A 16,203-nucleotide genomic window follows, 5' to 3' on the forward strand; every position below is an offset into this window, starting at 1 on the left:
GGTTGCTATTTATATAAATGAAGTCTTCCTTATAAAAAGTAGCTGTGTCATTTACACAGCATGTGGAGAACTAAAATTGTCTGAAAATAGAATTTGGGAATTGTACACGGTTTGTAAAATGCACACCCAAATATATATCCAAAGTGGTATACAAGGCACCTACTTATTTTAGTACTTTAAATATATTTCTAAAGAAGTAAGGCTATAAAACTCTCCCTTCTATTTGAAAAGCTTATTCAAGTCCATATTCACTGTAGTGCATATATTTTTCCTGTTGTTTAAAGTGCAATCTCTAAATTGCTCTCAACTTTTTATTTAATAAATTTATCAACTGAATTTTAAGATGCTGCAAGAAATGTCCATATAACTTTGATGCCTCTGTCAATATATTGATTTTTCCAGTAGTTCTCCCAAAAGTATCTTTCAGTTTTCATGAAAAGTTATTTCTATACCTCTGATGTCTTGCTGAAGACATAGGATTTCTGCATGTGGTCTTTCAAGACACTTTACCATACTGCACTCCTTGAAGTAAAAAATATTTTGAGAAACGTAACTAACTGCAACAGCTTCCTTCAAAGAAGGTGTAATAGCATATGTTTTTCTTTGCATGGGTGCTTGGGTTCATTAATGCACATCTCTGGTATTTTCAGTGCTGGAGAAATGAAATTCAAGAGTCATTAAAAGTGTGCTTTTCAAAAAGAAAGCAGCCATACTGAACATTTCCTTAAGCAGTGGTCTCAGCTGCTGGAACTCAATACGTAAAAGCAGAATTCAACAGCGCTCAAGCAAGTCAACTGAAAATCTTTTGCATATTCATAATACAATAGTATTCTGTTTCAAGTGATGTTGTGATAGCGATTCTTTCCTTTAAAAAAAAAAACCAAAAGAACCTCAGGATTTATCTAGCATTCCTTTATTATGTGGGCATGTCAAATTCAGAATGAAATGTGATGTTCTGCTACCTTTACTGCCAATGTCTTTATGTGGGAGTGCTATTGTACAAACAGCTTAAAAATACTGGAGCAGAAGTGGTGTCATGCCCTCAGATATGTAGGGAAATCATTCCCGCAAAGCTGATGCTGGGGATGAATTGCCATCACATGGCAACGAGGCAGTTTGGATATTGTGCATCTGCCAAGTGAGTGCACAGTAATCAGTGTCTGCTGAAAGAAAGCACAGATCTGTGATCCCACGAGGAATGTTTGATGAATCTCAAGACCATCCAATCTGTACCTGAGAGATAAATCTCTTTAACCTTTCTGATAGTGATATAGCTGCAACCTGGTATTCCAAAATAGATACGTGTTGCTTTTTTGTTTGGTGCAAAGTTACACAAGTACCGGAGCACTGGGTTAGCCATTTATCAAATAATATGAAGTGTTTCATGCCTTAAGAATATAGTTGTACAGATGAAATTCTGTCAAATTATTATTAATTTTGAAAGATTTTTCAAGCCAAAAAATATATTCAGAAAATGCTTGCAATGACAGTGTAAATGAGCGCAATTTCTTTTCATTAGTTACCTGATGAGAGTCAGATAACTTTGACTAAGTAGACTTAGTAAATATTCTGATTTTTATGAAGCCTCTTAGTAGAGCCTAGGAAAAGATAAATTTCTGTTTTATTTGTTCACATACAGCCTACTGGCATCTCCCTGGTTTGATCATGTGTTTATTACAGCTTTATTAGCTAAGGTTGCATAGCATTAGCACTTCTGAGAAGTTGTAATTGCATATTGAAATTATATATTTTAATCTAATTTTAATTTAAAATATTTTATTGAGCAGCTGAATTAGAAAGTGTTTTTTACACGTACTTTAGCTGTAGCTCATGTAATGAAAGATCCAAGTTTTATGCCTGATCATAAACTTGTAAATTTTAGAAATTATTTGACGTATTTTATGTCTGGCTGTGGCAGGGTGTAAACCAGAGCATTCGTCACTTTGAAATTGTCCTGTACTTCATCTGATCTGTGTAATATTCTCTCTCAGAAGTTTACAGAAAGCCACTCCACCTTCAGTATGTTTCAAGCCTATACATCCTCCCCACCTTCTCTCAAGGGGTGCCTTCCTGACTCAGTGGGCTTTATGAAGCAAAAGCCCCACATTGGCTTTTAGATCCATGCTGAAACAATCAAACTTCCTTGTGCTGTCTTTCTGGACCCAAATTCCATATCTTTTCACATCTCTTATCCTTTCAATTACTGTAAAAGTCGTGACATTTTTAGTGTGAGTCTCTCACACTTGCTGTGTTTGGGGTTATTTCTATTTTAGAAATCTGAATTCTCATTGCATTTCTTTCTGGGCAGAGTAACAGTAGCCTTTTTTAATAAGTACTCTCATGAAAGAGGAAGTCACTCCTTGGATTAATGTCTTCTTCCACCCCATTCTTAGTTGCTGTACATTTTTATGACTGTGCACCCTTTCATTGCCCTCCCTGTAGGCTGTGCTCTGGACTGCAGTATTCCCTTTACTGGCTCTCCTGTGACTGCAACAAGCTCTTGCTGAGCTTTCTAGTCATGGTTCTCAGCTCTGATATATGCAATTTGAGTTCAGCAGCCCAAGTGGGACCTCTTCTAGCCCATAAATGCTATGAGATTAATCTCACCATCCTGCCCAGCAGTCTGGTTGAAACCCCACAAACCCCCGAAGGAAAGTGTTGCCTTTTGTTGCAGGTGGGAGTGTTTTGTTCTCTGTATATAAATTAACCTGTTTTTCAAAGTGTTCTTGTCCTCTTACACTTATCCTTTAGCAAATTACTGATGTAAGCTATTGATTGGTCAATTTAGAAGACCTCTGTAATAAACAAATTGTTAGTTAATTTTTTTTTTTTTTTGTACTGTGCTTTTAAGAATGTCAGAATCGTTGGTGAACAGTAAGATCATGACTATCCTGGCTTTCATCAGTGGAAAGCTTAAAAAGGGAATACAATGAGGTATAGTTTCTTTCTTGGTTCTTAAGCTGTGGATCTTGGTACTATCTTCTGATTAGTTAGGTGTCTCTTCAGTCATTCTATGTTTAAAAATAAGCCAGATACCTTCTTATAGTAGTTTTCTGTGCATTAAAGGAGTGGGGGAGTAATCAATATGTTAACTCATTTTCTATCACAGAGAATTTTACAGTGCCATAAAGCACAGAGAGAATGTTTCTGTCAGTGCAAAAACAATGCCATCTGGTATTTAATTTTGATTATTATATGAAGCTTAGAGTAAATTTGTATGATTTTCTGTCAATTCTGTCTAGTGATATACACATTCCTCCATTAAATCACATTCATTATGATTACCATTCTGTTGATACTGGAATAGGTGCTATATAAAGTCATAAACCATTTATGAAATCTTAACTAGTGAAGCATGCATGAGTTGGTGATCCATCCTTTCTTTCTGAGGAGAATGAGCCCAGTATGTGGCTATTTAAGATACAGGTTGAATTGAAGAGGCAGAGATCAAGTGCTCTGCCAGCCACGTGTGAGGTGACTTTTATCTGAATCCAGAGACTGAAAGCTATACCAATAGTTTTTACCAATATATATATAGTTACCAAAATATATAGTTACCATAGCATTTCTCAGGGAACAGGAAAAAAATTAGACTGGAAAATATGAGGCATATTTTCCTTTCTGTCAAGCCCCACACTTCCCACCAAGCATCCAGAGGTTCTCCTCTGCCATGTCATTTGTTCTGGCTCTTTATTTTCTGTCTGTATTTCTCAGCTTCCCCTGATGGGAAATGATCCTTAGCTTATGTTCCTGTCCAGATGAACTGTCTTCTCAAGATCCAGTTGATCTTTGTGGGCTTTTTCCTAACTCAAAAATGTTGTCTCTTATGGTCTGTAACATCGAACTCTTCTCTTTGTCCTTTTCTCCCTTTTCGTTGTCTCTTTTTCTGCTGGAACAGCAATTTTTCAATGGGTCTGCCTCTAAAAATTGTTGAATACATAGAATTTTTCAACTCTTGGCATTTTTTCATGTAACCCTGACTTCCTTCCTTAAGCCATTATTTTTTCTAGACGATTTCTGCAGGAGTGCATGCTTTTCAAGGCAAGAACGAAAGATGAATACTGCACCAAGTCTTTCAGCAAATTACTTTCTTAGCACATCAAAAGTTCAGACACTTCCTAAAACATTCATTTGAAATTCTTGTACAAGAAAATTAGATTCTGCTTATACATGATGTGAAACTGTTCTGATGTTGATCAGTGCAAATTGTAGCAGAAAAAAAAAAAAGTTTCAGGTTTTCTGTGGCATTTATTCTGTTTATCTTTCATTTTAATCATATTTTGTTATCAAAACTGTAAACTTTTCTTCCATTATTTTTGCCAACTTCCTCTAGCTTAATTTGTCTTTCATTATTTTCCTTATTTGTTCTTTCATGTAATCTTCTTTTCGTGGTGTCTTATTTAATCATTTACCCTTCTTTCACAGATTGGAGGGTTTGTTTTTGCCACCACATACACAAGCCTGGACACTTATTAGGCTTTCTGGTGTTCTGCATAAGCAGAGGAGAAAACATCACTTTGAAAATAAGATTAATCCTTTCCCATCCCAGTTTCAGCCAGCAGGTTTTCTGGATAAGAAACTTTGTCTGAACTGGGATTGAGCTTTTCTGTCAATGTAGCCTTTGGCAGCTGTTCATGAACCTGTCACGGGACAGGTTTCTACACCTCACATCAGCATCCAAATCCGTGAATTTCTGTTGTGCATAACGGGCTTCTCTCTCAAAAATCAGCTGGTTTATATAAATTTTCATGCTCAGTTGTGTCCATATTGTATTGAATTTTAGCATTGAGAAAGTCAGAATAAATTCAGCCAGCAAACTTCTTGTGCAGAAAATGATGAGCAAATAGCTCTTTTTCTAATAGACTAGGATTTTACTTTTGGTGAGTAGTTTAATGCCTTTTGATGTCATTTGTAGTTAATGCATATAGACTACTTTGCTTTTAATGGACTGGATTACAAAGGCTAATAGCATTCGTAAAGATTATGCAACAGCTGATTAGTACCTGTGCAAAAGGATTTTCATTGTTGTGAGGTTTAGTAGAACACTGAAAGTAGGGTTAAAGGCTAAATAATTCATCTGATACTTTATGAAGAGTGAAATAATTTCATCATTTTGTCAACAGGTTTGACTACATATCAACAATGTTAAAAGTTAAAGGGATTTGAATAAAAAAATTATAATTTAGCTGGGCAGTAAGATACCTAAGAGAACACACATTGCTCTTGTGGAGAAAATGGGGGTTTCCCAGATTGATCTTCATGATACCATAAACCAAGGTGTTTCTTTCCACTGAATCAATAAAAAATCTATGCCTCTGTTTTAATGAAAAAATTCTCCTTTGGGGTTTTCATTCTGTTTGACACCTCTGTGAAATCAGTCTGGGTTTTTTAGTTTTCTGAAAACTATACTCATCTCTCTGCAGGATATAAAAAGTTGCTGTTCACTCCTGTAGGTGTATAACACAGGCTTTCTAATTTTCATAGCTCCATTAATTTTCCTAACACCTAGTAGTAAGTGTTAAGCCCGTTCTTACGGGTTGGGAAAATGCATAGGGAGAATCATCATCTGTCTTTGTACAGCTGTGGAGATATATAAAGATGATAATCTGATTACATGAATATTGTGACAGGAGCCTTTTGGTGAAGAGCCAGAGGGTGAATTTTGTGCAAAAGTAATTGTTTTGCACAATTGTAGTAATTGCAGCAGTGTTCACCTGGGCATGATCTGCTTCTGTGTACATGGAAGAAAGGCTGTGCTGCAGCTTCAGTGGTGTTATGTCTGGATACCACATTTGTATCTGTTAAATATACAGGCAAACTTCTTTACCCTTGAAAATTCTCAAGTTTTCAACAACAACAAAAGATTGAGTTCCTCACCTTTGCTAGGTTCTGTTTTACTTAAGCCTGTTAAAATGGCAGTAAGTGTTCCAATGCTTTGCAGTTTGCTTCAAGGTGTGAGCATGCCCCACACTGAATGTGGCTGGTTTCTTTGGTTTAGGTCACAGCTGTGGTGTTAAGGTTTTCAAGGCCTAAGCTGTGTCTCAGTATAGCATAAAAGAGATTTCTTTGGAGATACCTTTTAATGGGATGGAAACTTCTGTGAAAATGAGTCATTTAATCAACAATGAAAGTCAGTTTTACTGTTTGCTTCAGAGGTTTAACCTGTAAGATTGAGAGTGCTTAATACCATTTTTAAAGACCAGGACCTCACTGGGATATGATGTTTTATCATATATAGTAGATATGGATGTCACCCCTCTCTCTAGTTTATAGCCTTAATTAAACTACTCGTCCAATGTGTGAAAGGTGCTGAAGGAGAGTCCCCAGGACTTAAATAATTTTCTAAGTCATTCTGTTGCTGTTGTCATAGGATTTTCACACATCTGAGTTTTGAGTTGGGGGTGAAGGCAGTCACATGAAACCATGCGTATTATTACCACAGCAAATTTCACACTTCAATGATTTTTTTTCCTATTAATTTTAGCAAAAACTTCTGCCTTTTTACTGCAAAATCAGCCATTTTCTGTTTCCATGGATAGGATTTGACTTTTCTAGGACAAAGTTACTACAAATGGTGTATAAATATAGCAGCAGCTAATAGCTGGGCCTAAATTCCACTTTTTTTTTCTGTCAAACTGGGAATCTTTGAATGACAAATGTTTAAAGCATTGACAAAGGCAGACAGATCCTCACTGGAGCTTCCCAGTACTCTGGGTCTACCAGCTAGAGTGAGAGCCATCAGCTTCTTTCATTCACATTTGCATTTCATCTCCAATCAAGAGGTGTAACTGAGGAGAAAATAGCGCTTTCTTCTCTTCCTGACATAAGCTAATTGTTCTGTGTAATTTGAATTCAGCAAGAAGACAAAGAATTTTGAAATATAAAAACACACAATTAGCTAAATGAGAGGGACTCAATGCTAACAGTTATTAAACATATATGTGCTAAGAAAATCAGGGTCCAGGTTAGTAGGCAGAATCTGCTTTTTATTTTAAGCACATAAACGTGTGATCTTTAATATTCTAGCCTTGTTTTGCAGATACTTTTTATTTAGTTCCCTTAATTTTTTTTTCTCTACCTCATAATTTCTTTTTATGAATGGGGCTGATGCTTGGGTTCAAGCTTTTTTAAAAATGTATGTAGGAAGAGTACGAACTATAGGACAGTAAATACTTTTTTTTAAAAAGGAAAAAAAAGAATAAAAGTGAATGACTGAGATCTTGTACATTTTTGAAGTGGGAGGCCTGAAGACTGAGTTCTAGTACAGATTGATAAACATCAGTGATGTTATTTGCATAAGTCATTTGTCATGAATGAGTTATACTGATGAAAAATTTAGGTAGTGTTCTAAAGAAGTGTTCTCTTCACACATAATGATATCATTTTCCTACTATGTCTTTATTGTGTACAGCATAGTAATTTACAAAACATCTAAACAACAGGTTTGTCACAAGAATTTTATGTATTAAAGGCACAAATAGTTTGGTTGTGTAGCCTTATAAAAATAAAATGTGTACAATTGTCAGATGACTCTGCCAACATCAGCTCAAATCCTCCCACCTGGATGTGAAAGGGGCTTGTATGGTGGGCAGGGGTTGTTTCGTTTCTATTTTCACTGTTTCACATCTCAAACTGCAGAAAATGTTTTTCCTTACTTTGGATTATTAAAATATAAAATGTTTCCCCGTTCACATGTTGACTAGGTACTCATAGTATAGTTGCTAGGGATACTGTTGACCTTCTAAAAGATTATGTACAAGAGGGAGAAGTATACAAATTCTAACAGGTTGGGAAATCAGTATTAATCAATCCTAAAACAGGACATGCAAAAGTCCTTCCATCTATTTCAATGATTGAAAGTAGAGTCAGGAATTCTGTGGTAAATAATTTGAATTTTAGGTTCACCCTACCCACTCTCAAGTGCCTGAAAAACTTCTGGGAGTATGAAGTCCTGACTCAAAACCAGCACGGCTTAGGAAAACTATAAAGTCCTTAATTATGCCTGATGCAGGTGTAATACAGGTTAAAGAGGATTAAGGGGCCTGAGAGCCATAACAAGCAAAAGACAGTCGAGTTATGGTCATGGCAGAAAATGGAAAAGAAAAACCTGAGTCTTAGTCTGAGATCTTTTTCACTGTCCTTTTGTTATTCTCTGAGATCATGACAATGACCTATGTCAGAAGGCTTTTGTGAGGTTTATTTCATTAGTTTGAGCCACAGTGCAGTAGGAACAACTAACTTTAGGATAACACAGAACTAACTGCCTTTAGCACACAGAACTGTAAAGAATTCTTACCAAAATCTGTGTGTTGGCTTGCTTTGTTTTTGTTAGCCCTGTCAGTCCCAGTAGTATCATACTCAACTAATAGCTGGTGGGGTCACTTCCTGAGGGGAATGTTGCAAAGGACGAGGTACTAGGAACACCGATTTTCATACGAGGCAAAATAACAATGGACAGTTGCTCTGATGTGAAGTCAGAAAGATAACCTGGTTTTTTGCACTAGAAAATTCAAGAGTAACTAGTGTTTTGCTTGTGAAAATTTGAGATGAAAGAATTGCTTTGAGGTAGTGGGCGTTTGGAGTGGCTCAACAACATAATGCATGAAAATATAATGGTATGTTTGGGAGCTGGGAAGCAGTTTTTTTTGTACACTGTTTAATTACCTCACATAGTGGGAGATTGGGAGTCTTCCAATATGCCACTCTAAAACCACCCAAAAATTATCTTAAAATGGAAAGAATTTCTATCACTAAAGATATGCTCAGCCATAATTTGCCATGCTTCATTACAATATGCTGTTGAAAAATTTGATCATCTACGATCTTATAAATTATTAATTTATACTATAGTCTTGTGACTTTCTCTGCTCATGAATGGAACAGGGGTACTTATAGGTATTTCCTTAGCATTTGTATTAAAACAAATGCCAAACTCTTGATTAGTTATAGAACCTGATAATACTAAGCAATTTATTCAAAATGCAACTAATCATGAAGGTAGGGCTTACAAATGTTTACTGTTGCTTAGAGTGAAAGAGAGTGTAATTAAAATGATACGGTAGCCATGATTGGAGTAAATTATTGAAGTTACAGAGATGACACCTTAAACCATTTGATTAATGTTGAGAGACCTTGATTGTGAGTATGTTCTAGGCCTTTAAACATTGAAAATATGGATCCTTGAACATAATCCTTTCTTCAGTGGGGCTTTTGCAGACTGAACAAAACTCATGCTATTTTTCTATTTCTTCTAAATCTTCTACAATTTGATCTGCATATTTTTATCTGTCTTTGTCTACAAATATTTTTTACCTGTTTACCTGCAACTTAAAATTGTCAGAAAATGAGTGGAAATGTGTTTGCTAATCTGAGGCATGTCTGGGAAAAGAGGCTCACGTATTCCTGAGGAAAATCCAGTTACCAATTAAGATTTTCATTAAAATATTTGAGTCATAGTTAATTTGCATTAGGATTTATTATCTGAGCAAACCTGACCTATTAAACCTTCTAAATCTATTACTGTCAGTTAATGTCATGATTACAGGAAGATCACATGGTGTGCTATGGAAATACAGCTGTTCCACCAAATTTTTAACTTGAAATCACAGTTGTGAAGTTTATCACTGAATTATTAGGCACAATAAATTATTTTATGCTAGCCACTCTCATGTCCATCTTCTTAATGTTTTCCTTGTCATGATAAGTGCCTTTAGCCTTGCAGGGTAATGAAAGGTTCTCATATCAAGTCTGATTACTACTCTAACATTTTCCCGGCATGCTTGGTGATGAGCTTGGCATATGAAACAATTTCCTAGAGTAATAAAACTAATTAAAGTGGGCAGTCATCCCCACATCACTCTTTAATGAATTATAATGAGCTCATTAATCTATCCAGTCTTGCTCACCACATCTCTTGACTAAGCTTCTCTGGCAGTATAGGATGGAACACATGCCCAGGAAAAGAATGGACACTGAAATGCATCTATTTTCCTATTTTTTACATAAAAACAGGAGAAAGCAGAGGTATGCTCAAACTGGAATATGCTTTTTAATAATCAGAATTGGAAAGGCTGAGCAGCTAAGTCCCTCTAATGGTGGTGAAGGAAGAATCATGCAGGAACTTAACGAGGTCTAGTATTGCACTGCAAGTGATAGAATAATTAATGCTTTTGTGGCACATACACATCATATAAAATATGATTTTTAAAAAAAATCTCTTAGTAACTGGCTCTCTGGGGAAACTGCCTAAAGAAAATAACATCAAACTCATTTTTGGCTGAGTTTCTTGGCTTTTTTCTTTGTTTGCTCCAAATGAGCAGAGAAGAGCTTACAAGGTTATTTCATAACCAATTTCGTAATGACAAATATTGGAGAATTAAGCCATAAGATTTATGAGTGGAAAAAGATGATTCATGCAAATATACATCTAGAAAAAACGCCTATTTTTCTTTGATTCGAACCCCACAACTTTCTCCATCTGTAACAGATAAAGTCTAGTAATAGCAAATCACAGCTAACTAATGGAATTACCTGGTTCTTACTAGCATTCCAATGCTCTTATGTCAAATCCCACAGGCATATTTTTATATTAGTTTATGCATGGAATTTTATCTCTATTTGGCTTAGTGCATTTATATGTTTCTTTACAGGGTAGCTCAGAAACAGGGAGAGCAGCTCTTATTGTGTATTAGCATGTTCATTATGCTGGTGAGTGGTGTATTAATTAGACTGTACCATTTTCTATACTTGCCAAACTAGGTAGGTATTTATACTTGGTATTTATTGTCTGAAGAGACTTAAATTTTGTAGTATCTTTGTAGTTATGCTGTCATAGGACAATTGTCTTATGATAGCTGAATTTTGTTTGTCTATGTTATTTGACAAAGCCTTGTTTTTCTCAAAAGCCTTTTTTCCCCTCAAGAAATCATTAAGACAAACAAGTCTTGTCTTTTGCAATGACCATAATGTTAGTCCAGAAATTTGATTTTCTGTATGTATGCAAAGTGGAAGGTATTTGAAGATTGCTATATCTGCATAAACTTGCATCAAAATGTCCTATTGGTTGAACAAGAGTTTATTCTCAGCTGAAAAAATGTGTTTCCATTTAAGGTCAGTAGGTAATTGAATATGCAGTAGAGGAGGGAGTCCTGCTGACCATACAGTCTAGTTAAGCTGAGCTGACTTCACTACAGTGGACTACATTTGCTCTAATTTGGAATCTGTTCTTGACTACTGATAAGAAGAGATAAAACCTCAGTGGTTCTTGAGAAGCACTGTGTGTCAGAGCTCAGTCGACTAATTGGCTGTAGGTGAAAGAGGAGATACAACTGTTTTTATGTGGAGAAACAAATCTGACTGTGCTTGGCAAGTGTGATAAAGCAGGAAACAATCTTAACGTTTTATATGTGTAAATTTTACATAAAGTGCAGCAATGTGTTCTGAAATATCAAAATGATTTGCTGATTTGCTCACCAGCTGTGAATCATTTTGCTATTCATTCATAATTTCTTTAAAGGGTCAGTAATATTACATATATACAAATACAAGTATATATATATATATACAAGTATAGAGGACCTCATGTTCTCTCAATACACCTTCATTATATATATATATAAACAGAGTCAGTGGAACGTCTGAGGTTTCATTTTATCTAAATATGAGGGTTTCTTTCTTTTCTCTGTTACCATGTTGGATCTAGGGAACATTTTGGAATAAATTAGTTAGGCTGCTGTACTCAAAGATGGTCAAAGAAAAGTTATTTGTACTTTGCAGATGATATCCATGCATGCAAGCATTTGTGTATGTGATCCTAGACTTTCCTGGAATGACACATTATTTTAAAATTTATAACTTCAATCAGAGCTGGCTGGATCTCTTCTCCTTTCTTACACTCTTGAGAGCGTTTAATAAGATTACTTCTGTTAATTCTAATGTACTTGGAAGATCTAAAAACATATTCATCGCTTTCTTCCCTGAATCATCCTCATCAATCTAAAGTTATTTTTATATATTTTTATTCAGATCCTAAAGAAAAACTTGATTTGGCTTTAAAAGCAGTAATAGTAAAATAAAAAAAATATATATTCTGTCCTCTTTGCACACAAGATGTTGTTTTGTCGCGTTTTTCCTCACAACTGGAAGAACCAAAGTCACTATTTCATAACACTTCCCTTTCCTCCTCTCTGAAATTTTCTTGTGATTTCAGGAGGCAGGACAAAGAATGTTTTAAAGCTGATATATTGAATTAAGCATAAAATGGTGAAAATTGTATCACATATACAAGCTGATAGTAGAATACTGCAGTGGATTCAGGGGATATTTGAGCTTAGTGGCCTGTGCCGTGTTGGAGCTAGGAGAAACTTTTCTATTGATCGACTCACAGGGCAGCCAGGATCCAATTTGGACTTGTCTCCTTCTGTTTAGACAAATGAGGTTTTGTTTAGGTCATTTTCTCCAAATATGAAGAAATACATTTACTGGTAAATGAAAATAATGAAACTTCTGCAAAATGCTGCAGGTTGGCAGATATTTTTACTTTACTTTTTTGGCCTGAACATTTTCTATCATGCTGCTTGGTGGAAAGAAACTGACATACAAATTGAAAAGTGGCTGCATTTCCATTGTAAATTAAATTATATTTGCACAAAGTTATCGATTTTATGAGTATTTTTTCTTGTAACACAGGCTATGTGTATTACATGATTAATAAGGTTGTTTGTCTGTAAAAGTGTGAAGAGGTTTTGGTTTTGCTGATTTGGTATTAGGGAAAAAAATAGATATGAATATTTTATCCCTGATGATAATGAGAGTTGATAGGACAATATTAAAATTCTAAACATATGATTACAAACAAACAAAACCCCACCCTGATTACAGAAGCCTTTTGTCAAATTAGTAAGTGCAATGAGGTCTTCCAGAGAATTTGCAATGCTGGAAGAAAAACAGTGGTTAAGGAAGCACTTTTTGGCAAAAAATACTATAGTGAAGAAAAAGTATAATTAAAAATGTGGTGTTTGTTTCCACACCAATAGATGCACCGCAGCACTGGGGGAAGTAATCCGAGGAATGAGTCTTGAGATGCCAGTTTGATATCTGAGAATATAGTAATGGAACAGCAGAGAATAGGAAATCTCTTGCACCAGCTACTCATTCTGAGACTGATCTGAGAAATTGTTGAACTGCTAACTCCTGCCTGCTCTCTATTGCTCTGGTCTTTGTTGCTGAATGTCAGCGTTTTGTTTGGTGGGGTTTTTTTTTGTTTGTTGGGTTTATTTAAAACAGTTCTTTTGTTTTGAGTTTGTTACTGGTTAAACTAGTAGAAAGTGTTCTGGAAAACAGATTTGCTTGGACCATGAATGAATGTAATAAAGGGGGAAGAGCAGAGCTGACTACCTGAGATTTTAGTCAGACCTCAGAAGTCTGCTGGAAGAGTCATGCATGCGAGTAAGGGTGATCTGTTTTCTGTAGTTTAATCAATTTCCAAAAACCTTTCAACAAAGCCCTTCATCAAGGGCTTTTAAAAACTAAGAAGATGAGTAGAAAAGTCTTCTTTTGGATTAATGGCAGATTAGGTGTACAGTACAAAAGACATAAGTAGTCATTTATTAAAGGAAGAATTCTGCTTCTAGAAGGTCCAGAATAATCGGAATTCAAATGGAGTTTGAAATGCTGAAGAAAAATTTCATCACACTACATTTATTCTTAGTAGAATCCTGATTACCTGGTTCAAAGGAATGACACAATCCAACTGGGAAGAGTGGAGGATAAGTTTTGATCAGAGATACAGGATGTCCTATGTAAGGAATAAGATATTTGCTAGCTTCAAACAGAGATAACAGTAGTTAGGCAGTACACATGTGGATTTATAAAACAATGGAAGTCATGGAGGAGATGAATAGGAAATACTCCTGTCTTGTCTTAAGGAAACAGGAACAATGACATTGTTCCACAGCGGGCTGAAAACCAGAAAAAGTTTAAGGGGTTTTGTTTCACTTGTTTTCTCTACATGAATGTAGAATTTATTTAGGGATATCACCAAAGGAGACATTGTACTGTGTATGTGAATTCTGGCCATAAAAGGAGAATAGGTGGATTGATTATATTGGGAAGAATTCATTCATCTCTTTTGTTATACTCTTGGCTGCTATTCATGATTAGGTTATTTCTTGGGCTTCACCTGGTATAATCATTCAGTTTTTATGTTCTACAGTTTATTAATCAAGCTTCATTCTTTTAAACTTAATGTTTTTTATTATCACTCAGAAAGAGAGAAAATTTCAACTGGAGTAAAAAAAAAATCAAAATCAATTTGCTCAATCTGTATTTCAGAGTTAACAGAATTGGCTCACTATGAAGAAAACACTGTTAATTTGGCTTTTTACTCATAAATGTCTGAAGTCAAAGTAGCATAGTCTATATAGCTTCTTTGAGTGTTACCTTCACAGTAGGCTATCAATTGAATTCTAGTATTTAAATTGATATAACTGCCCTAATTCACCCAGTAAAATATTTATTGACATGTAACTGAACTTGTTATAGTATTGCATAGGTCTTTTTTTTAGGGTTAATCACCCTTATTTATCATTAGAAGATCAGATCCTGTGATCCCCAAACTCCATTTGATTTCCTGATCAAGAAACGAAGTAGAGAGCTGTTCCTTTAGAAGTGTCATTTAAATACTGGAGCTGTGTGGAATGATGTCTTTTTCTGACATGAACACGGTTTACAAAGTTGATTAAGGATTTTATTTATTTGTGGTTTTCCTAATGGAAGGGTAACTTGGAGTGACACTGCATATGCTGGGTCAAGGTGGTCGTGGGAGATGGCTCTGGGATGTTGTGTTATGTTTTAATGGGAATTTCTGAAGCAAGGACGTGCTCTCACCCTTGTTCTGGGCCTCAGCAACAGCTGTCAGGGCAGTGTGACATGAGAAGCAGGCAAGTTAAGTGTGGCCATTGCCTGCAGTCAGCAGGGATGCTCTTTGGGAGCGTCGTTGGGACTCCAGCCAAGACTAACTGGTCTGGCAAGGCACCAAAACAGCAGATGAGCCAAAGGAACAAAATCAATGTGCCTTGCACATGTGAAGAAATGCAGCCAGCCAAATCATTTCTCTCCTGGTGTGATTGAAAGGAATTGATACAACAGATACGAAGTGATCTGTAGGTAGAGCTAGAAGAGAGCACATAATGGGAAAAGACACACTTGTGTACGTGAGGTGCTATGGTGTACTTACAGCAGGGACCAGAGCAGTGACTTCATTTTGACACTTGAAACAAATAATGCAGAATTGGTCTCCCTGCTAATCTTAGGGTCTTTAAGACTCATTAAAACAAGAGTAACAATGAACACTGCAAGTACTCATGGTCTGACTGAAAACTGATTACTAAAAACATGGTCTGTAATATCCAGCAGTCTGCTTATGTAATCTCAAATAGGTAGATGCTCTTCCTTTTGTAAAACATGTTAACACAAGTGGTGTCTTAGGAGAAAGATACTAGCGCTCCTCTGCAAATTTCATCTGAGATCCACAAAACTACTTGTTGCTTTTCAGGTGGTATAAAGTGAACCATAGAAGATACCCACAATCCTGAGTCTAGATTCCTATGCTGTTCACAGAAAAATACTGTGTGTGTTAAACCTTGTGTTTTCTCTGAATGTTCTAGACAGTTATCCAGAAATTTTTTAATTTTAATGCATACATCTGCTTAATGCATAACTTGGAGGAAGCTTCAACTGTTGCAGCATTTGTGTGCCTTTCTGGACCTGATGTTCAGTTTTAAATTTCTTAGTTTTATTTATTCCAGGGTTATTTCTTAAGACACTATATTCTAAGTGTTTATTGTTTTTTGCAGTACCAAGTTGGTAAACAATCTATTTAGCATCTGAAATTCAGCACATTTATCAAATGAGTTTTATTATATTCTAATTTTATGGTATTTCTTTGGAAATGTATTCTGTTTAGTATCAGAGGAAAAGCACCAAATTTATCTTCCAGAATACTTGGTTAGTTCTGTTTATAGCACTTTGATTACAGTAAGCACGTCATGCCTCTTTGTTCCAAAGCATGAAGAAATATAACGTAGGTTTTCAAATTAAAATGATTATTCTTTTTGGCACTTATGCATAACCTGCTGCAGCTGTCTTCACACATAGCACAGTTTTTCATCTTGTGACCTGATATGAGGAGAAACAGATTTGCTA

At 35.6% G+C, this 16,203-nt stretch overlaps 1 protein-coding gene across 4 annotated transcripts in view; it reads left to right on the forward strand.

Moving 5' to 3' along the window:
* The window catches only part of CCSER1 (coiled-coil serine rich protein 1), a 610,518-nt gene that overhangs the window by 317,280 nt on the left and 277,035 nt on the right, over positions 1 to 16,203 (forward strand). The window lies entirely within an intron of this gene.

Source organism: Poecile atricapillus, chromosome 4 (assembly GCF_030490865.1).
Source record: "Poecile atricapillus isolate bPoeAtr1 chromosome 4, bPoeAtr1.hap1, whole genome shotgun sequence".
Taxonomy (NCBI): Eukaryota; Metazoa; Chordata; class Aves; order Passeriformes; family Paridae; genus Poecile; species Poecile atricapillus.